The sequence below is a fragment of the Strix uralensis genome, chromosome Z (assembly GCF_047716275.1).
Source record: "Strix uralensis isolate ZFMK-TIS-50842 chromosome Z, bStrUra1, whole genome shotgun sequence".
In the NCBI taxonomy this organism is placed as follows: domain Eukaryota; kingdom Metazoa; phylum Chordata; class Aves; order Strigiformes; family Strigidae; genus Strix; species Strix uralensis.
Window position 1 is genome coordinate 58,029,678 of NC_134012.1, and position 24,291 is coordinate 58,053,968.

Below are 24,291 nucleotides of genomic sequence, written 5' to 3' on the forward strand. Positions count from 1 at the left end.
CAAGAATTAGCAAAACAATTGGAAAATATATCTCAAATTGTGAGCAACAAATTCATGAATTTATGAGATGTGGAATACATTTTCCATTTTTCTCTGCACTGTGTAGATTGAAAGAAGAGAAAAATGAGTATCCAGCACTTGGCTCTGCATTTCTAAATTAAATCCAAACATGCGTTTCTGATCATTCTTCAGTCACAAGGATCCTGAGATTTCAAAATAAATACCTATGTTTTAACTATGCTAAGGGGATAACAAAAATGACCATCCCTCCAATGCATTCTTTACAATCCAGTACAATACGTAACTTCTTTTTTCAAAATGTATTTGAGGTTCTCTCATCTTTCACTGTATTTAATTTATTATGACAATTTCTTGTTGATTCCATCTGGCAGCCAAGAAATAAAGCCAGAGTTAATCTTTTAATTTGGTGACTTATATGAATGATTAACTTTGTTTCAAATATAATTCATAAAAAGTAGACTGAATCTTTATTTAGATTCCTCGAATTTCTTATGACTGGGAAAAGATTCTAACTGTGCTGCAACTCATCAGGTGATGCCTGAGTTTCGCTTTGTTTTCAGGCAAAGGTCAAATGTTTCTTTTGTTTCTATATACTCTGAATTCTGGAAGCTTTTTTCTAGGTCAAGAACAAAGAAAATTAGATTTTCTGGCATTGTTAGAAAGCTGCCATTTATTTTCAGGTTCTTTTCCTTTTAAATAGTGCTACCTAACAAAGACTGCCTAAGGTCTGTGCCTCACTGAAGTAACTCTCGTTCACAGGAAATACAAGCATGCCTTCAGTTATGTTAGGCTCAGTCATTTCAGTAACAGCTTTTTCACACTAATTTTGCAGTATTTCCATAGTGACTATTTATTCTCAGAACCTAAATAATTTGACTCAAATTATTTATGTACAATACTGTGTTAATTGCATGTATGTCATCAAAAGGCATTTATCATCCATCAGTTCAAACATGAAGTTTCAAGATATTTTATTGATGTGGTAAACACAACTCTCTATATATTTATATTTTTGAAGTTCCAAACATTTCTGCATACACCTTGTGTTTTTCCAGCAACCAAACAGAAGCGACTGAGACATAGTCACATTCTTTTTTGTTTGGTTGGTTTCGTTTTGCTAAAGGCTTTTTTAAACTTTGTCTCACAGGAAGAAACACCTGCCCAGAAAGTATTCTGATCAGCAAGACTGGTTCTTCAAAAATAAGAGAAATCAAAGCTCAAGGAAAAGTGAAGAAGGAGGGGGAGGTGCTCCAGGTGCCAGAGCAAAAATTCCCATACAGCCCATGGCGAAGACCATAATGAGGCAGGCTGTACCTCCACAGCCTGTGGAACAGTGGAACAGATACATACAAGGCAGCCCATGAAGGACCCCACGCTGGAGCAGGTGGATGTGCTGAAAGGAAGCTGTGACCCCATGGAGAGCCCACACTGGAGCAGACTCCTGACAGGAACTGCAGCCCATGGAGAGGAGCCCGTGCAGAGGCAGCTTTTCTGGAAGGACGTGTGACCCCAGAGGGGACCCACGCTGGAGCAGTCCATTCCTCAAGGACTGCATCCTGTGGAAGGAATGCACACTGGAGCAGTTCTTGAAGAACTGCAGCCCATAGGAAAGACCCATGTTGGAGAAGGTTGTGAAGGATGACCTCCCGTGGGAGGAAGTCTACACCAGAGCAGGGGAAGAGTGTGAGGAGGAAGAAGTGGCAGAGGCAAAGTGTTATGAACTGACTACTACCCTTTGAATTGAGCCTTGGAAGACAGAGGGAGTGGGGGAAAGGTGTTTTTTAGATTTGTTCTTATTTCTCACCATCCTACTCTGTTACTACTTGGCAATAAATAAAATTAATTTCCCCAAGTCAAGTTTGTTTTGCCTGTGACGGTAACTGGTAAGTGACCTCCCTGTCCTTAACTCGACACATGAGCTTTTCCACCATATTTTTCTCCCCGACATCCTGTTGAGGAAGGAGAGTGATAGAGCAGCTTGGTAGGCACCTGGTACCTAGCTGTAATGCTTTAGCCCCTGCCGGGGTCTGAGACCACGCGGCCACTGCCCCTCCCCCACAAAGGGAGTGAAATACAAAGCCCCGGTCTGAGATAAGGAGAGGTTTAATACAGCAGTGCAATAGCAACACAACAAACAACAACAATAACAATAACAGTAATAACAATGAACAGAGCAAAATATCTACCAATACAGCAGTGAGAGAAAACCCGGCTGCGCCAACCCCACGCGACCACCAATTCTTCCCGCGCTCTGGCACCTGGACATGACATCAGCATGGTATATGAATAACCTGGCTAGAGCTTCCTCCCCCACTGCTGAGGAAACTTAACCCTATCCTGGCTAAACCAGGACACTAGCCAACATCAACTCACCCCATCTTCAAAGACTGGGCTTCAGTTTCTACACCATAGGTAGAGGAAGATATATAGATACATCTGAAATACATCTGAGATACATCTGCGGTCTAGTTCAAAATCCAAGTTTGTAAAGTGACTCCAATTACATCTAGGGCAGAAATTAGGCTGATTTAACCACCAGAGGAATCAGGATTTGATCAAGCTTTTAACAGAAACAAATGGCACAAAATGCTGAATTCATTTTAAAATCTAATATGACTGACGTATGAGAAGGGTTATAAAATAAGACTGCAAAAAATGGTGTTGGACTGAGACACAAGAAGTCTTATCCAGAACAAATGTTCTAGCACTTCATTTATGATATAATTTATTGCTCCAGATGACAGCTGATGCACAAAAGACTGAGCTTCAGGTTTGGAAATTTGTCTTGTATTTGAAGTTAAAAAGGACTGGAAGCTTCATTTCAGTTGTGGAAGTCAAAAACTTCTATCTTGATGTTACAGGAAGATCGGCAGAAGAGGAGACAATCCTTAATCTCCAGTTACACAAATGCTTTTCAAGAGGGAATGTGGAAAAGTCAGCCAAAACTGCTAACTGTAAGCACAGACTCATTAATCTTAGCAGCTCTAGAAGTAAAAGTCCCTGGTGACATTTACTCTTTTAAAGATGGAACATAAGAATGGCTTGAAAGAGACTTTCCTTTAACTTAGAAATTTAACATTAAGTCATTGGCCAAATGAGCCACCAAATTAGATGATAAATGTGGCTTGCAGTCTATCACCTTTGCTCCTTTCTCCATCTTCTCCTCCTGCAGAGCTAAGGCCAGAAAAGCTCAGTGAAGTCAAGTGCTCATAATATACTACTATGACTAAGGAAAAACAAAATTCAGGAAGTGAAAACTGAGCACAGGCAACAGCTTTATGATAAAATTAATTTTATACTGTTGTTCCTGTTCTTCCTTTCTTCTAACACTTACTTGTTTCCAGAATACTTCCCAATGCCTACTGCCTTAGTACCTACGGCCTTTGTTGTGCATGCTGCCTTTCATCTCACAGAAGCAGCAAAACACATTATTTTCAAATTCCCTGATGCGTGGTGGTCAAGTTATAAAACACCAAAACCAAAAAGAACAGCAACATGATAGGAAAACATATGAGCAGGACTATTGCTGACCAGCAGAAAAGCAGAACTCCTGAAATTGAATACACAAGGCACAACTGGTTTGTTTTTTTTTTTTTCCTGAAACACATTAGGGAGATCCCAGCTGACTTGTATTCAGAGCTCATGGCCTCAAACCACCCACGCTCTGCCTGCTTAATCTATGTGTCTGTGGGTTCTGCATTTCCAGTGGACAGGGAGTTTCCCTGGGCAGAGACTGTCTTTCTTGTTACATGCTGTTTTATACAGCATAATGTTCTTGGATTTGTGCTATGCACATCAACGTAAAGTAAAAGCCATGTAATTAATTACACCCATGGAAGGCACAATAAGAGATTCCCATCCAAGCATGAAGCTAGTTTGACTAAAACCTATCTTGATGCAAGGTTTTTCATTCCAATGCTAAGAAACCCATCTCCTCTGTTCCATTCCACTTCCATTGCAGAATATTTTATTTCCACCTTTCTAGGAGATACTCTATGGTTTCATCTTGTTATTATATTAAACAAACAAAGGCCTTAGTGAAACTCCATGACCTATCCTACACAGGTGTTTAGATTCAAATAGTACATTGATGCTTTCTGACCTTAAGTGAGTTTCTCTTATCGCTAAAAGGAATTGTAGCATATATTTCTCACACATACCTAAGCTCTATATAATCATTTTGGATGCTGACAGAGCTTGCAAACAAAATATAATATAGATATGCTCAGATATAAATTCTGACTTCATGTTTATGTAAAATACAAATCTGTTCAGATATGCTGAGTCCCACAGGCACACATCATGATCTAAACTCTGGCTACATTTCATATGCAATACTACAATTGGAAACCACGAACACCCTACAGAATTCTGTTCAACTCCTCCTTTTCTCTTGTAGCCAAGACAAAAAATTTAAATTTTGGGGTGAAAAAATGTTACTGTCTGAGAACAGCATTAAAGTCACTGGTAAGATGCATTATGAAATGGTAGTGGCATGTCACATCCCTACTTTGAAAGCAAGAAACATTCGTGACTGGATTAAGTGACACTTAGGAAGCAACATTCCTATATTCCCACTGACAACACAAAACAATGAAAGACAGAACCAGCTTTAATACCTCCTTGGTTTTGGTTTGCCAGCTGGTAGAGTAGTTTCTTCATTCTTCCATGTGGTCACTCATTGTAGTTTCAATTATCCATAGCATTCCTACTTTATTTCAGATGAGTTTTTCAGTCTCTAACACATGTGCACTTATACTACTAGGTAAAAGCTGTGGCTACAACAGACAACTTTTGTTTGGGCAAAACATCTCCTTGGATTTTACAAATACGTGTGGCACTACCAGCCACACAAAACAAACAGCAACAATCACATTCTCTTGCCATAATGCATCCCTCAAATGAGTCATGACTTATTCCCTAAATCAGTAATAACTAACAATTAATATTCTTTGACCTCACTTTTCTGTAATAGAGATATGGACTGTTTTAATTTGCTGGTTCAATATGTTTTTGCCTTTTTTCATCTTCCAAGCTAAATTTGCAAAATTTTAAAATTCTCTTAAAGAGCATATTTCTACACACTTGAATTGCTTAGATGTGACAATCTCTCATTCTTGCACAATATGTCTTGCCCAAGAAAACTACCAACTATAACATACTACTAGGTAAAGGATTCAGTCAGCTGTTCAGTAGATTAGCTAAACTGCAGGGGAACTGCTTTAAGTATGAGTGAGAAATAAACATAAAAAAAAACCCCAAACCAATAATAACAATACTGCCAGGTGAGATGCAAAGCTTAACAAGGCTTTGGGGATGAAGGACATTGGCATGAGGGACCAGGCATCCTGAGCTGCATTAGGAGGACCACTGCCAGCAGGTCAAGTGAGGTGTTACACCCTCTCTTTTCAGCACTGGTGAGACACATCTGAAATGCTGCTGAAATGCTGAAGACATGAACTTACTGGTGTGAGTCCAGCAAAAATGGTGATTTAGTCAAGCCCTGAAGATGATTTAGGGGTTGGACCATCTGACATACAGACGCTAAGAGAGCTGGGACTGTTCAGATGGAGAAGAGAAGGCTCAGGGGGATCTCATCAACGTATATGAAGACGTGATTAGGGTGGGGATAGGGTAGCAAAGAAGACTCTTGTCTGTTTTTCCCAGTTATAGGACAACAAGCAATTGATATAACACAAAATACAGGAAATACCATTTAAGTGTAAGAAAAAAGAAAATCACTGTGAAGTTGCTCAAACACTAGGACAGGTTGCCTAGAGAGGTTGCTGAAGTTTGCATTCTTGAAGATACTCAAAAGCCATCTGGACACAGTCATGGGCAACCTGCTGTAGCTGCACCTGCTTTGAGCACAGGGGTAGGACTAGATGGTCTTCAGAGGTCCCTGCCAGCTTCAGCTACTCTGCAATTGCGCGATCCACAGTTGTTAGCATATTCTTAACCTTCATGAAACTCTTGTCTGTTTTATTTGTCTCAGTAGAACCACTAAACTCTGGTCCAAAGGAGTCAATACTTTCTGGATGCAAGTGAAGTTATGTTATAAAATCTTTTCTCTGCTTAGTATTTTCTTATCACCTTCTAGCTTGGAGACCCGCTAAGAAAGGCTCTTGACTGGTAATGACTTTTAAGGAGAAACTCCCTAGACAGCTTTTGTGAGATAGTTTCAGAGCTCCTAATTTGGAGGGAGTAACTTTTATGAGGCTGTTTGAATGGAGAAATCTGCTTTTTAAATAGGTCTTCTTGCAAATTCACAGCCTTCCTCCTACTTACACTTAAATTCAAGTCAAGTCCAGCTCACTAGCATTATCAGAAATCAATTTCCATCAGATTTCTATCAAAACTATCAAACACATTTAATAAGAAGCAAATCAGGTACCCTCTGAGACAGACAGGATGCATGCCTCTAATTAATTTCCTAAAATTTAGGGAGTAGGCAATAACCGAAAATTTGATAAATTTTTGGTTGATGTGCATCGTCATGAGAAACACAAATGAAACAAAGGAATGGTTAGATTGTGTAAAGCTTTGAGATTAATTTTTAGTAAGAGTTCACTTTTTAATAGGGATCCAAGAGTAAGAACATGCCATTCTGAAGCCAGAGGCTCAGATACCACTTCACTGAAGTCAATGAAGTTAAGTAACTTTATCTAAGCTGAAGTTTTGATTCATCAAACCTGATTTTTTTATATATTTAATATTTTCCATTGAAGTTCAGCTCTCATGGAGGACAACAGACTGAAAAAGCAGAAGAATATGCAACCAAAAGCACCAGCTGGTTAGAACTTTCAAACACTCACAGCTCGGCAGGATTTAATTAAGAAGTTAAAGGTAAGAGGACTGATATCACATTGCCAGTTCTCTGAGCCATCTACTTTTCAGCCACCTCGTAAAGCTTTAAAGCACTCTAAACCTGTTTTACAAAGATGGACAATATGTGACTGTACATCTATCAGTGACTACTGATAGTATACGGAGAGAATACAATTAATAACTGATTTTTTGAGATGCTAAATGCTTTTGTGTGTTTTGCACATCAATCGTCAAAAAGTTCGCATCACATATGGACTTTTAAAGGTTCAAAACATCCTTCTATTTTTTCTTTCTCAAACATCTAGCTATACTTTTTAATCACGAGTAGATCTGACAATACATTTTTTGCCAGCATCTTCTAACACAATAACAGGAAACAAATGTGCAACAGAAAGTTAATACATATTTTGGCCATCAGACAGATTCTGCTCAGCAGCCACTCAAGGCGCAGAAGACACTTAAGGCCAGGATTAAGACCGTATGAATTCATCGTACATTTAAGTCTACCAAGTGTCAACCTACACTGCATCAGGTCACATAACTGCAATGCAGTATTTAGAAAAAAAAGAGATGCGTCCATAGGAAAACTTGATAGTTTTATGCAGCAGAAAACCAGACAATACAGGGAGCCGTGGCGTTAATTATAACGTTCTGCAGTTTCAAAAGCTGCAAACAGCAATATTTTGCAAGGATCCAAACTGCCATGGCAGCCTGCATGGAAAAAAAAATAAAATCTACAAAAGACAACAGCATGTCAAAAATCAACTTCATTTTCATAAAATGAAACTTTTATGGAAATAATGTCATCAGGTAGTCACAAAAATGAGAATCACGATACTTCCCACCAACAGGATGTGGTTTAACTTAACTTTCCCTCAAGACTATTTTTATCCAGTCAGGTTGCCTGAGAAGTAAGATAGTTGACACTCTATTGTTTTATTTCTGATTCATCTATTATAGATGTGCACACACAGAGATAACCATAAACAGAAACAATCAAAAACACTGAGGAAATAAACAAATCAGATATACTTTGGATTGTAATACAAACCAATAACAAACTTCAGATTTTCTTTCAGGGTTATGCAAATACAAATACGCTGGCAACAGAAATAGTTCTGTCAACCTAGCGGTAACAAGTCTCAGAAGACAGATTAGAAGAAACAATATATATCCTAAAATGGAAAGAATGAAAATTATTTGAGTGCCTAGATAGGTGTTAATAATCAAGAGTAGAGTCACCTCAATTTCAGAGTCACGCACTAAGTCTTATAGGGGCATGGACATATTTCTGCCCCCCTATTATTAATGGAACAAACCCAAACTATGATGGTAACAATCAAATTCTTTTCTCCTCTTGGCAGCTGCCCTAGATTGCAAATAGAAGTTTTTGCTCAGATCCCAATACACAGATATTCAAATCACATAGATTGTGCCACATAAGTGCTGTAAATAACTGTTTTAGAATGACATAAACAACTCTGAAGATTAAATTTCTCTGTCAATACTTTGATATTTCCTCTCTGGATGATCTGCATATGCAAAAGCAAGAACCATTTAGTATTTATACTATGGATACTTTAAGGATTTCACACCTCTAGGATGATTTTCCCATTTTTACTGCTAGGAAAAGGCAAAATGGGACTTAGTTTGACATGCAGAAATATATTTCTGAAGACAAGGTGCTTTTAACCTTGCAGTGCCCAGTATATTGGATCTGGAAACAGTAATCGACTTTTCTGCTGCCAGATGAAACCGAACATTTGGACATTAGCAATGATTGCAATCAGATACGCATTAGAGAAAGAGAGCAGATTTTATTTCAGTGAGTGCTCTGAAAATGTTAGCTCTACGTGAAAATGGAGAGAGGTAAGGCACTCCAGTGGACAAGGAAGAGCTTCAAAGCCATCTCACATTGTTAGTGTTTGTGTAAGAATGCCTTGCTATATTTTCATTAACAGTTAAGAAGAATATGTGAAAAATTTGTCTCTAACCTCAAGCCCACTCAAGTCGACATTGGATTTAAGATGCAAGATGGTGTGTGAAGTTAGAAGGAAGAATTGCACAGCTGAGAAACCAATCTGGAATGCTCCTTCTCATTTGGCACCCCCTCTTTCAAATTTCTTTCCCCAAATATGCTAAAAGCTGGGATGGTGGAGTTTGTCCTCCCTTTATCATCACTTACTGTCCTGAGGGTCCTCTCAAAGGCTGTGACACACATAATTTTTTCATACATTCTAACCCTAAAAACAACAAGAGTGTTGTTATTTAGACCATGGGACTCACTCTGAGAAACCTGCTCTACTGGGGGCTGGTGGGGTCCACCTGTCAGAGAAGGGGAAGAGCATATTCAGTCATAAGCTTGCCAAGCTGGTGAAGAGGGCTTTAAACTAAAGCTGCTGAGGGAGGGGAACCTCAATCTATCCCACTCCTGCCAGTTTGATGCCAGTGCCAGCAATAGATGCCCAGAACCTGGAGAGCAATCACAGGTCAGCAGGAAAGAACCTCAAGAGCAGCACAAAGGAATTCCAGCCAGAGAGTCAGCTTCACTGGGGGCCCAACTTAAATGCCTCTATGCAAATACGTGTAGCATGGGGAATAAACAAGAGGAGGTAGAGACATGCTCACGCCTGCAGGGCTACAATCTTGTTGGCATCATGGAGATGTGGTGGGATGTCTCCTATGAGTGGAGTGTTGGAATGGAAGGACACAGGCTCTTCAGGAAGACAGGCAGGGGAGATGAGGAGGGGGAGTTGCCCTCTATGTCAGTGACCAGCTGGAGTGCATGAAGCCCTGCCTGGGGGTGGATGAGGAGCCAATCTAGAGCTGAAGGGGAAGGCAGGGACAGGAGATGTTATAGCGGGGGTCTGCTACAGGTCACCCAACCAGGTAGCCTGAGCAGATGAGGCCCTCTATAGACAGATGGGAGCAGCCTCACATTCACAAGTCCTGGTCCTCATCATAGACTTCAACCACCCCGATACCTGTTGGAGGCACAACACAGCAGGGCATAAGCAATCCAGGATGTCACCAGAATTCATTAACTCATTTTCTGAGTGATACAGGAGCCAACAAGGAGAGGTGCTACGCTGGACTTTGTTCTCACCCACAAGGAGGGGCTGGTGGGGATTGTGAAGCTCAAGGGAAGCCTTGGCTGCAGTGACCATGAAATGGTGGAGTTCAAGATCCTTAGGGCAGTGAAGAGGGGACACAGCAAGGTCACTACCCTGGACTTCAGGAGAGCAGACTTTGGCCTCTTCACGGATCTGCTTGGCAGGGTAGCAGGGGATAAAGCCCTGGAGAGAAGAGGGGCCCAAGAAAGCTGGTTGATACTCAAGGATCACCTCCTCCAAGCTCAGGAGTGATGCACCCTGACAAAGAAGTCAGGTAAGAACACCAGGAGGCCTGCATGGATGATTCAAGGAGCTCCTGGGCAAGCTCAAGCATAAAAAGGAAGCCTACAGAGGGTGGAAGAAAGGACAGGTAGCCTGGGAGAAGTACAGAGAAATAGTTCAGGTAGCCAAGGATCAGGTTAAGAAGGTTAAAGCCCTGACAGAATTAAATCTGGCCAGGGACATCAAGGGCAACAAAAAAAGCTTTTACAGGTACATCAGTGATAAAAGCAAGACTAGGGAAATGTGGGCCCTCTCTGGAAGGAAATGGGAGACCTGGCTACCCAGGATATGAAGGCTGAGATATGCAATGATTTTTTTGCCTCAGTCTTCAGCAGCAAGGGCTCCAGCCACATCGTCCAAGTCGCAGAAGGCAAAGATGGGGACTGAGAGAATAAAAAAACACCCACTGTAAGAGAAGATCAGGTTTGAGACCATCTAAGAAACCTGAAGGAGCATAAGTCCATGGGACCTGATGAGATGCATCTGCAGGTCCTGAGGGAACTGGCAGATGAAGTGGCTAAGCCACTATCCAGAAGTCATGGCAGTCTGGTGAAGTTCCAGTTGACTGGTAACATAACCCCCATTTTTAAAAAGCGAAATAAAGAGGACCCAGGGAACTACAGGCCAGTCAGTCTCACCTCTGTGCCCGCTAAAATCATGGAGCAGGTCCTCCTGGAAACTATGCTAGGGCACATGGAAAATAAGGAAGTGATTGATGACAGCCAACATTGCTTCACTAAGGGCAAATTCTGCCTGTTGAATTTGGTGGCCACCTTTGATGAGGTTACAGCATTAGTCATAAGGGAAGAGCAACTGATGTCATCTGCCTGGACTTGTGCAGAGTCCCACTCAACATCCTTGTATCTAAATGGGAGAGATATGGATTTGATGGTTGGGCCACTCAGTGGGTAAGGAACTGACTGGATGGTTGCACTCAAAGAGTTGTGGTCAATTGCTTGATGTCCAAGCAGAGAGCAGTGATGAGCAGCATTCCTCAGGGGTCAGTGTTGGGACCAGGGCTGTTTAACATCTTTGCTGGAGACATGGACAGTGGGATTGAGTGCACCCTCAGCAAGTTTGCTGACGACACCAAGCTGTGTGGTGGGGTCAACACTGGAGGGAAGGGATGCCATCCAGAGGGACCTTGACAGGCTTGAGAGCTGGGCCCATGCAAACCTCATGAAGTTCAACAAGGCCAAGTGCAAGGTCCTGCATATGGGTCAAGGCAATCCCAAGCACAAACACAGGCTGGATGATGAGTGGATTGAGAGCAGCCCTGTGGAGGAGGACTTGGGGTATTAGTGGATGGAAAGCTGACTGTGAGCCAGCAACGTGCACTCACAGCCCAGAAGGCCAACCATACCCTGGGCTGCATCAAGAGAAGTATGACCAGCAGGTAGAAGGAGGTGGTTTTCTCCCCTCTACTCCACTTTTGTGAGACCCCACTTGCAGTACTGTGGCCAGCTCTGGGGCCCCCAACATAAGGATGTGGTCCTGCTCAAGCAGGTCCAGAGGAGACCACAAAGATGATCAGGGGGCTGGAGCACCTCCCTTAAGAGGACAAGCTGAGAGAGTTGGGGTTTTTCAGCCTGGAGAAGAGAAGGCTCCAAGGAGACCTTATAGCAGTCTTCCAGTACTTAAAGGGGGCTACAGGAAAGATGGGGAGGGACTCTTTATCAGGGAGTGTAGCGATAGGATGAAGGGTAACCATTTTAAACTGGAAGAGGGTAGATTTAGATTAGCTATAAGGAAGAAATTTTTTACTGTGAGGCTGGTGAGACACTGGAACAGGTTGCCCAGAGAGGTTGTGGATGCCCCTTCCCTGGAAGTGTTGAAGGCCAGGTTGGATGGGGCTTTGAGCAACCTCGTCTAGTGGAAGGTGTCCCTGCCCATGGCAGTGGGGTTGGAACTAGATGATCTTTAAGGTCCCTACCAACTCAAACCATTATATGCTGCTATGATTTTTATTGCTACATATATAGTCCCTTACACTGCCATGGTTAAAAGCTTTTGAACACATACTGCATATACACACTTTGACAGTCCCTACTGCACAGGGGTTGAAGTCACCCAGCCAATGTGTAGTGAGACACTGCAGAAGACACTGTAATAACGACATAGTGATTTCAAGCAGAGTGTAGACAGAGTTTAGGAATAAGCCTTGGTTGTGGAGACCTATGTTTCAGCACAAGTGACTGCTATAACCTCAGCACATACCCTGGCATTAGCATGCACTGACTGTAACACTACTCATAGGTACTGCTTGTAAGAGTATGTTGTGTAAGACCATAATGATCTCAGCAAACCTTGACGTACCACCTAGCATGTTCAGTATTGTACACGTAAAAACACTCAGCTTTGCTACCTGGTATGCTGTAAAGATGTGATGACCAGTAAGGCTGTTGAACCTCACCACAGACAGGATCAGCATGCCATGATCAACGTGAAGTAGCTTGCCTGATACCACCTTCTGATTGCCATGTGATGACACCAGGTTACCCAATATCAGAAGGGATGTAAGACAGGGAACACTTTTTCTATGATTTCTACTCTTCATCAGCTTTGAGTGTCTATGTTTTTCATACTGACATCCCAGAACTGACACCTCCTCAGTGCAAAACACCATGACATACAAGAAGGTGAATAAGAACATAAACCAACGAAGAGCTCACGAGTAAGAATGATAAAATGACTGGAGACCAGTCTCAGAGCAATAGCGATTTGGCCACACAGGAAAGGAACTGACAAAGATGTTAGATTTTTTTTTTTTTTGGTATCAGTTTATTTTAGATAGAAAACCACCAGGGTAACTGATTAGATGCCAAACAAGCAGGCAAAGTCTGGCATCACATGGCAATCAGAAACATAAGATGACATCCTGCCAGCTAAGACTGAGCAACAAAGGTTCTTAAAAGTAAAAACAAGCTAGCAAAAACAGACCAAAAAGAAGGGTAACATGATCACCCTTTTGGTCTTTTGCTTTAACCATTACAATAGAAATACAGGACTTGGCAACGTCACTTAGTGAAAGCCAGGAGGACAGAATCTGATCTTACTACCTGTGTTTCCCACATTTCAAACACTGGTGAAACTGATGAACTGGTGAAACAATGATGACTAGAACTCTGACAAGTAAGTATCTTACAGAAGCATATACTATCAGCTGGGTTTTGCTAGTTCATGTAAGGGAATATGAGAATTCCCCTGCCACAAAATAACATCTGCCTTCAATAGAGGGCTCAAAATCTGGGTCTGGATTAGGCAGAGGTAACATTAGATGATCTAAGGGTCCTTTCTGGCTTCACACTGTACTAGATCTATCAATACCAAAATTAAAACCAGCTAGTGTAGAAAGGTTAACAAAATAATCAGCTTTCTGCAACTGATTTTTCTTTTGACAACATCATGAAGATTTTTCTGCTTCTCAAAACTTTAACCAAAGAAAATGAGTAATTCACTGTTGCTTATTGAAATAAACTGTGTTCTAATTTCATAAAGGAGGTATTTGTTAATAGCTACATTACCAAAAGTACCACAAGATGAGCAGAATGCCTTGATCATGCACATCTTCTAGTATAAACAAAAAAGCAACTTGCAGCAGCTCAAAATAGGGAAGATTTCAACCACAGATGGCTGACTGCAAAGGTGGATATCAAAAAATAATGTTGAATACTAATTTGTTCATGTGGGAGAAATTAAGTGCAGGCTTGGCAAATGCAGACACATTGCTAGATGAGGTTCTTCCAAAGTGTTCAAACCTGTCTTTTTCACCTAGCATGTTCAGATGCAATGAGATAGGACTTCTCCAAATGCTGAGCAGCATACAGAAAATTAAGTTTTAAAACCATCTTTCAACAGTTTTAAGTTTCAATCGTTTGGAAAGGGGAAGACACTGGTAGAAAGGATTTCTGTTCTGTTGAAGGGAAAAAAATGATGCTTATCATTGACATACTTATCACTCAACAATGTTCCCAAAGAATAAAGCAAACTGTGATTTACAAACAGATCAGGTCAGCATATAAGACTTCAAATGTTTCTAGGATGACAGGGAAGAGAAGTGCTCAGGTGTGCCATTTTATTACTTAACTTGAGCAAACTGAAGAAAAATTGTTTTCTCACTTAAAAGCAAGCACAGGCCTAGACATGTTTCAGAAATGGACTAGCTGCAATTCTTTGCTCTTTCTCTTTTTCTCCTACTACTTATAGCCTCCAACTCCCACCAGCTTCTGCCATAAGCAGCCATGCAGCTCATAGTTGAAATTATTATAACAGAAATTCTGCAATATGCCTGGTCAAAAGAGTGTTTAAATTCAACGGAAGTTATTTACCCAGAAAGTTTAAGAAATTTTTCAGTTTTCTGAGTTCTTCTGCATAGTACTGCCATTCTTCCTTACAAGGAAAAGAAAGTAATGGAACCATGTGGCAATCTATTTTCTCAGTTTCTCCTTTAGAGACACCTGTCCCTTTCCTCTTTATCCTCTAGCACGAGCTGTGGCTTCTTCTGCTCCAGCACCAAGGTCCCACATTCTCCACGCCCTACTCCCGCCAGCTCTGCCGCCGGCGGCACGGGGCTGCCGCCGCTCTCCGCGCTCAGCACCCTGGTCAGCGTCACCCATCCGCGCGCCGTGGGCGGTGACAGCAGGAGGTCTGCCCTAACGAAGCGGTGACGTCAAACAGAAATCATTTATCTCTGTCCTCACTTTTCTGGCTGGTAGATTAGACACGTCAGTAATAACATATGGGTGCCCTGATGCTGTCCTGTTTCAAAGCAGCTGTTCTTACTCAATGACACTACACTACATAGTAAAAAAAATTTTCCAGGGTAAATGCTGTTTACAACCAGGAACTGGTTATAATTTCTACAATTTTTGTTGTAATTAGGATGAATGTTGTAGGAATGTTGTAATTAGGAATGATGTTGTAAAAAGGATGAAGGGTGCTGTGTGTGTAAATTATCCACCTTTGTCGGTGTTGTGATGATATTATTTTGACTCTGGATGAGGAATTCTTATTGATGTAAGTGAAGTTTGTGAAGACTGTGATGAATGTATATTTTAATAACAATTCTGGTTTATTCTGATAATGGTAATACCTGGTTTATAAAATGATGCTGCAGATAAGCAACTACTGACCTGGGCTTTACAGAGCTGTAATTATTTACTATCTCTACTTCTTCAGATTACACTAATTTCATTATGCTCAAAACAATGCCCTTGGGAAAAGCATGTGGAGAGTCCAGAACACAGCTCTTTCAGATCTGCTACATTAATGCATATACACTGTTACATAAACACACAATGCTGTAGAAATAGCTAAAATTAATCTCATCCTCTGGTTCAAATATAATTTGCTGACATTGCTTTTTATGGAAGGGAGCCTTACTTCTAAAAACGCCACACTGATTTTGCATAACTTCAATTAGGAAAGACTTATCAACACTTCTTACTCACTCCCCTTTTATTGAAAGAAAAACACAGGCAACCTCCGCAGTTGGTTTTGATCCCATATCCAAATTTGGTAGAGTTATAAAGTTTCTGAATGACAGGTATATAAATGCTGCTGTAGTTCAGATCACACATTTCCTGGACCTCCACTGCCACTCAGCCTCCACCCCTCCTCCATACAGCTTTCCAAAATAACTGCTGTTCTGTCAGTTACTGACAGAAGACACATCTGCAGTTACTCTGACTTTTTAATTTTCCTGCCTATTTAAAGATCTTGAATTTGAGTTCATAAATCATTGAAATTATCCTTCTTCTTAGGAAAAAATCATGCATAGAAGCAGTTAAATTTCAAGTCAGCAAAATCACAAATTGTGGTGAACAACTCCAAATTACATGTATTTAAAAGATACCCAGGCAAAACTGTTTACAAATTAAAAATAACTAGCTTCTGAAATAAAGTGTGCTTTATGCTACACGAAAGTACCTTTTCCCACAGCAGAGGCCTAGAATCTACCAACTTTACTGTCTGATCAGATGACTACATTAGCAGTTGCTTCAGCAGCACTGTAATCTGTAGGAGTCATACTCAAGTCACATGAGTTGCATCTGCCGTCAGTAAAATGCAAGTTCCCATGCTGCATTATACCGTTATGAAAGACAGACTTAAATCACTACATTTTACTAATCATTGCAGTCCTTACAGACTAAAATTAAATGTACAGCAGACAACTGTGGCCACTTATCTTGCGAAGAATCATTTTACTCAACGTACCCTGGTGCTGATGTTGGAAATGTGCTTGTTTCATCAAGTCAGAGAAAGCATGGCAGATTTTTACGTTTCCTCTGCAATGCCAAGAGTGAACAGAAGGGCGAGTGAGCTCATACTATTTTATCTGAACATCCTCAGCTGCACTGTGTTATATGACCCTGACCTATCACAGCTTTTAAACCCATGCTTAATTTTAATCATAAGAGTAATACCACTGACTTCAGTTCTCAAGTGCCTTCACAAGTTGAGGCTTCAGTTCAGACTGAAGAATCATTATTACTGGTCAAGCACTATTAGAAGAGTAGAAAAAAAAATCTTTTTTATAAAAATCCGAATATTTAATCCGGGACTCAACAAAATTCAGAAAGAATTTTTATCTGTCCATACAAACTCTACAGTGCTATTCACAGAATTGCTTTTCTGAGCAGAACTGCATCATTCTGTTCTCTTTTTGCAGGTTTCTATTTTTATACTACTCTCCTATCTGCAAAGCCTTTCACTCTTAAAAATAAGCTTATTTTGTCATTTAAGTCTCCCAAATCTCCATAATTTCCTCAAGTAAATAGTATTGGTTCACAGCAAACCAGTAATTTTTACAACTATAATCAATCTGAAAGCTTTTCCTTTTGTTGCAAATTTAGAGCAGATAAACTTCTAATAAATAAAATGGGTTTTAAAGGAAGGGAAAAAAAACCCCACAACTATTTTGAAGAAAAAGATTTTTGAGTCTACTCCAAAGCTTAATTTAGGAGAAGTTCCATGACAGCCATACAACTAATCAGAAAAAAAAGAAGAGATGCATTTTCTACAATGTTTTCTTGGTACCGCTGGGACATCCAGAGCCTCAGAAACTCTTGTATTTTTCCTGTATTTATCCACTCCTTTTGAGGCTAAGTTCAAAATTTCTTTGAAAGTACAGTTGGACAACTCTGACAGCATGAACATGAACAGCTTTAGGCTCTGAGCATATTCCTAATTAATCCTTTGCCATCTGGGGGTTACTCTGCTCCATGCATTTTTAGGACCTCAGTCAGCATTTCAAGACATTATGAGGAAAGTACAAACTGAGGGCACTTAAAATCTTACTAAAAATATATTCAGTGTAACAGGCCAAAGACATAAATGTATTCTGAGAGCAGATGTTTGAAATGTACTAACTCACCTATTTGCTGTCTGTACTTTCTCAAGCATTTGTATTTGCCTTTTTCCGTGCTTTAATATTAAAGAATTATCAGACCCTCACTGAGTGGACTGTTGGAGTTGCAGAGAATTTTGTTGCTTGAAGTGACAGATTTATTTCAAACACTGTTCAATAGAAATATCTGTGTATTTCAGAATATGTGCTCCTGATAAATCTTTTAAGGTAATCTTGATTGTGCAGCTGTCTGCTCTTCATGTCAACAAAAGTGGATAGCCACCTGGTGACTACTCTGAAGTTTTATTTATAATTTGAATGAACAGACTCTTTCACTTCTCTATCTGTTTTACTGAAATGTTTAAAATGTGCATCTCATTTTCTTCATGCTATACTTTTATAAAACCATATGAAAAACCTAATGTGTTGTTATCAGCATTCCTAAATGTTTTCCACTGCATATCATACCTTTCTCTCATCTCAGGTGAACTGCTGTTGGACTAGTAGTTTCTACTTGTATATAGGCCAATGGAAGACTCCACAACAGATGCTAGCTTTACACAAAATTTATTCCATGCTTGCTTGACAGCTGCATCACAGCAACAGCCACTACAGACCAGGTAATGGGAAAGAGGAGAAAGCAACTTTCACAGCTTGTCATAGCTGCCATTATTTACTTACTTGCATTCCTAACTAAAGAAGTTAATTTCTTGATAAAAGAACACAAGCACACAGAGGTTTGAGTGAAGTTAGCTCACAATACACCATACCAGCTCATGAAATTTCAACTGAAACTAAACAATAAGTTTACTCAGTATGAAGTCACTGTTCGAAAACAGATTTAGACAGATAGTTACTCAGATCTCCACAGTACAAATAAAATTAAAGCCTACTATTATGAACCACTTAGGGTTTATTTTATATCACCTATAGCCAGTTATTTCTGAAGGTAAAAGTTGATATAATTAAAGGGTTCAGCAGTGCCTTTCAGAAAGAAAGGTTACTTTGGAATGTGCATGGATATTGCAGTCACACGCCATTATCCACATGACAAAGAATCAATGCTTAAAAGTAAGTATAAGCAGAAGCTTATAATGGATTAATTTTTGGTGGAAACTGAATGCCTGAAACATATCAACCAATAAATCTACACTGAACTTGTCAACACGCTCTTCTTTTGTATAGCATTTGCTGTGAACAAAACATAGCTATTGTAAAGCAGTGATATAAATTGGAAAACTTTGTCCTTAATGTTCAGATGCTAACGACATAATGGTATTGTAGGACTAGTCACCACTGCATTAGCAACTTCAGAATGTAAAAGTAAACTCTGTAGATGTCATAGCACTTGCACTGCTGTGGCACCACTTTAGGATCACCTGTACACATATTGCACAGTGTTCCTCCAGAAATGTCTCTTTCCTTAAAAACTGAAGGTAATACAGCCCTCCATTTCTGGTTTCTTTGTTAAGAATTTTTTCTCTTATCTAGATTTCTTACAAAACCACTTTTTTTTTTCTTTCTTAATATTTGGAGCAGAAAGAGCTCAATAAATGCTAACTTTCTCTGAATTACAGACTGTAAAGTTTGTTTCTATGTTCACGGAATTAGAATGACTCAGAAAAAGCTGTGTTAAAAGTTCGAGAAACTTAAATCTCATATTCACAGTGTAGGGCAGAAACACCACCTTAAACCAAATTAGAAGCTTCTAACATAACCCTCATAAAAGGATTAAATCATATTTTGAAGGATAATGCTTTTTAGGAGAGCAAGCCTTTTCATCTCCCATAATTTTCCCTACCTCTAGAAATGCAATCAAGATATTAAGTTGTTGCCAAAGAGAATAGTATTTTTGTCAATTTCCAATTTGTTAGAACTTTTTTTTTTTTTTATTGTTTCCCTCCTCCAAATCTCTAGGGGAAAAAAAAAAAAGACAGCAATTCATAAATTAAGGCCTTAAAAAAGACGTTAAAGGTCTTTTCCAACCAAAACAATTCAATGATTCTGTAAGCAAGTTTTTAATCAAAATTACTGAAGAATATTCTGAAGGACATGGTAAATGTGCATCCGAACTCATAATAACAATCATTACTGTAAAACAGCAGTGGTATAGTTGTGCCTCATCTAAAAAGTGTGAATTTGGCTTTTATAACATGACAGCCAATTAGAAGTGCCTACTCAGAAAAGATTCCCAGACCTTGAAATGGACAGATTTTGACCTACATAAATGAGCAGAAGTTAAATATATTTTTAGAAAGATCAGAAGTACACACTGTCTGTTTTATAAGGAACCAAAAATCTAGTATTCAGAAGCATCTGGTAAAATGAAAAATTTTACATTACTAATGCTATGACTACTCAGACTTTACAAGTTTTTGTGTTTTCTTCTATAGTAGGTATCTAGGTGTAGATACTATCACCATTTCACTCTTAGGTTTCAGCCTGCCACAGATGAAACATCAAGCACAAATGGTTATGTGAATTATTAAGCATTTGTAACATCTCACAGGACCTGGAATTCTTTCCTGTGAAATGAAAATTATTACTCTATACTGTTTACCAAATTACTTTCTTAACAGGCCCAAAGAAATATATTACCTCTGTGCACCCCCCTTTCAGACAAGGAGTACAATTGCACCCAATATCTTGTGAAAAAGGAACATAAGGCTGTTAAGATTGAACAAAACTGACAGCACACTCTATGCAAAAGATACTAACAATGTGTTTTACCTTTTTATGTTCATATATAGTCACTATGCAATCTAAGTTTCTTTTCACAGAAACTAGTTCTCTGAATCTATTTAGAAAACTCATCTGAATGAGTGTAGGTAAACAAGATACCTAGCATAATTTCTAACAGACTGCTTAGGAATGGAGGCAAATCTCCACATTTGTCCCTTGAGAATGATAAGTATGAATGATATCTCAAATCACTTAACTATAAAAACTGACTGCTATGTGACTTAAATACTACTATATGAAATGTTTCAGATATGAATGCTATACCAAAGAGGTTAAGCATGTGGCTTCAAGGAAGAGGAGCGTAAACAAATAAATAAAATGAAAAAGGAAAGAAAATACGAAAACAGAGCAGTTTGTCTATAACCTACGTTTGTTCACTGCTGAATACGATATGGTTTTGAAAAATCACCAGAAAACAAATACGTATTCAGAGGGTACAGGCTGTAATAGATAACAAGCTGAATTGGGTTTCCTGTTCTGAAGTCAAACTCAGAACCAGTAAGTTAGAACTCAGGCAGGCAAACGTAAGGCAAAAGAGCATTTAGGACAGTTGACTGTAAACACAGCTACAAGCAGCAGTGCAAACTATGCCAACGGAGCACAGGGATGGGAAAGTATAACAAAAGACCAACATGGCAAATTGCGCTCTTCCTCAACCACAACGAAGAAAAAGCAGAACAGAAAAAAAAAAAAAAAAATCAAAACAAACAACAACCACCCATCCCACCCCCTCAAAGTAAAACAGGTCATATTACTAAAGATGATTGCAAAAGAAAACAAGGGCTTGCACAACCAATCTGAAAAACAAGGGCAAACAGTGAGAGTTGTATCAAAGGCAAGGGGGAGTTACGAGGAAACTGAAAGCAGCATTGGTCAGCTACTTGGTCCAGAGGGAAAAAACAAAACAAAACAAACAAACCATAAAACCTCTACAAGGCACAAGTTTAATGCCTTTCTTCCACTAAAGGGTCAGCTTTGTTCAGGTGAGCAGAAGTATCCTAACAGCTTTGTAACAACTTAAGACTGGGGATAGAACATAGCAGAGTACCTAGATAAATTACATGTTATTGAATTTGCTGGCCATCATAAGTTTTATCTCAGACTATTAAAAGAGTGATCTGAAGAAATTTCAAAGCCACAGGTGATAATATTTGATAACTCAGAGGAAATATGTAAGGAAGTAGAAGACTAGAAGAAACTGTCACTGACTCTAAAAGAAAAAATATGAGAGGAAAACAGAGTCCAGACAGCTTCACACCCTGGAGAAATACCAGGGGGAAAAGAAATTAGGAAAACTATTTGTCAGCACCAGACAATGAGGAGGAGATGCCCGGCAACCAGCTTCCATTTTTCAAGAGCAAATCATTATCAAACTGAAAATTTTCTCCTACACTATAATAGGCCTCATTACTGGTAGAGGCAGCAGATGTCACACACTTCCATGCAGCTTACGACATTGTCTCGCACGACCTTCTCAGAAATAATACAGGGAGGCAGTCTAGGAGAAAATGCTATAGGGTCAGTGAAACACTGGATAAACACATTGAAATAATAGTTATAAATGGTTTGATAGTTAAAAATTCTTACAATTTGTTCAAGTGGACAGATGTGTCATCAGTCCTGTCTCTGTTCCTGTGTGATGCTGCTTAGTGTTTTAATGAATTACCTAAATAAAGTAAGTCATTAATGGACAGATTATAAGTGGTTTACCTACCAGGATAAAAACATGTGTGTTTTAACATGGACAATACAAAGCTGGGAATGCACACTGGAGAGCACACAAGAATTATAACTGATCTTGACAAACTAGAGAAACTACTTAGGAAGCCTCCCCAACTAACTAACTTTAAAAGACACAAATACCTTCCTGAGCCAAAGTAAACCTTTGTTCTCCAGATGGAGCTACATCACACGATTAGTCTCTTTGCACCCACATGACCTCTTCAACACAGAGGTGAATCTTGGCAAATCAGAGACAGCTGAACTGATTTTCTGTTATTTTATATTTAGAGAGAAGTCTACCTTAGTCTCAGCAGTTTCCTGCAAACTACTGCTAGTATGAGGAGCCACTTGATACTGTATGCTAGTGTACTTTGAGTTGGTCTTGCCACTCTGGAGCATCTTCCATTATTCCCTGTTCTTTAGAAACAGGATTTGTTAGTCTTTCAGGCATAGAGCAACATGCTTTTCCTTCTTTCCACGCAAGCATTTGGTAAGGGTACCAAAGAAGACTGCTACACATCATTTATTAATGGTGTCAGAAGTTCATTCTGAAAAGGAAATTAAAGACTTAAATAAAAGTAAAAAGAATGTCTTTCCTTCCAGTCTAAAGTTAGGCCCAGCTGAAGAGCTGAAGGCAGTTACTTGTGTTTTTAAAGAACAGAGCTTAGCTGTGGTCACTGGCACACTTTCAGCTCTTGTATAAACAACCTGGTGAGCCACAGAAGTCACAGCACAGAAGAGTGAACTGACCAGCAAAAAACATAGTCCTCAATTCATGTGAGATAGTGTAGCTCCAATACAGTCAATTATGATTTCCATTTGATGAAATCCAGGTGCTTTTTCTTCTGTAAAAACCCTGCCTCCAAACAGACCTGTATGCATGTCTGAGGATATAGTTTATCACTTCAGCTTTTGTTCATAAGTATCTATAGACATTAGCAACTCACAGAAAATGTCTATGCAAGAGCTAAGGGACAATGACAAAAAGATCTGAGTCTATGCAAACACCACCTTAGAGACAGCAATCATACAAAGCAGTACCTTATGGAAACATCTGAAATACTCTCCTTGCAACAATGGAGCACAAATGCTAGGAGGAAATCCAGATAATAGCATAAAAAACTAGAGAAATGGCCTATGCATTTCAGAACTACCTATAAATATCATGCAGATTTCGCTACAAGCCCTGTATGAACACCATCTCAAATATCACACTGCAACTTACCTTAAGAATAAACAATCTTATGGTCCTGAAGTACTTCAGGGAGAATTACCACACCTAAGTACAAAATTAAATACCTCTTCCAGCCATAGCAATACAATAGCATGGAGCATCCCTGATGTATCAGACTTTCAATATTTTACCACAGAACATGCCCAGTTTCACTCAAAAGGTTCTATTCAAACTGACACAAATAGCACAAAAGTGAATCAAGAACTTATTGCAGTCTTTTTTACCATGTGAGTTATTCTTGTAGCATACCAGATGAAGGGAAAGGATAAGATAGCTTAAAGAAATTGATTTCTTCCACTTTGTGACAAATGCACAATATTCAGAAACTGTATTTTACACAGACTGGGTCACATGATGACACCGGGAATGCACAATCACAGTTGATAAAAGTCCTTGGTAATGGAACTTCAAGAAGCAGGCAGGGAACAGACTGGAAACTTTCTGGGTTGTCATAATGAGACATAAATAACTTGCATTTGACATAGGAGAGTTTATTTGCTAATTGGGTGAGAAAAAAAAATAATGCCTTGCAAATGTTAATTCTTTGGTTTGGAACACAGCTAAAGGGCTGTGAAAGTGTCTCAGTGTTAGGTGGCAAGAATGTTCCCCTAACACTTTAGGAGTGTTAGCCAGTAGTTTAAAAAAATTAAAAATGGGGGACACATGGTTGCTGGTAGAGGTTCTACTAGCTTTCTGGGGAAACAAGCTCTTTGAGTTCTACAAGAAACAGGGTTTAAAGCTTGGATTTTTATCAAGCCACCTTCCAAGGTTCAGTTTCAGCATAAGAGATTTGGCCTCCACCATTCTATCCCAAGCTGCTGCTTTTTTGTCAGTATGAGAATTAACTACATGAGGACTTTCACTACCTTTAAGTCCCCTGATTTACTCAACGGTCTTGAAAAAGTCTCAGCCTTGGCTGATCAATGCAATTATTTTTGTTCGAAAACTAAATACATGTTATATACACAAAAAATTGATACATGTATCTTAATGCACGCATG

General features: G+C 39.5%; 1 protein-coding gene across 1 annotated transcript in view; it reads right to left on the reverse strand.

Annotated features, from left to right (window-relative positions):
* CAMK4 (calcium/calmodulin dependent protein kinase IV) overlaps positions 1-24,291 on the reverse strand; it is a 197,805-nt gene that overhangs the window by 149,234 nt on the left and 24,280 nt on the right. The window lies entirely within an intron of this gene.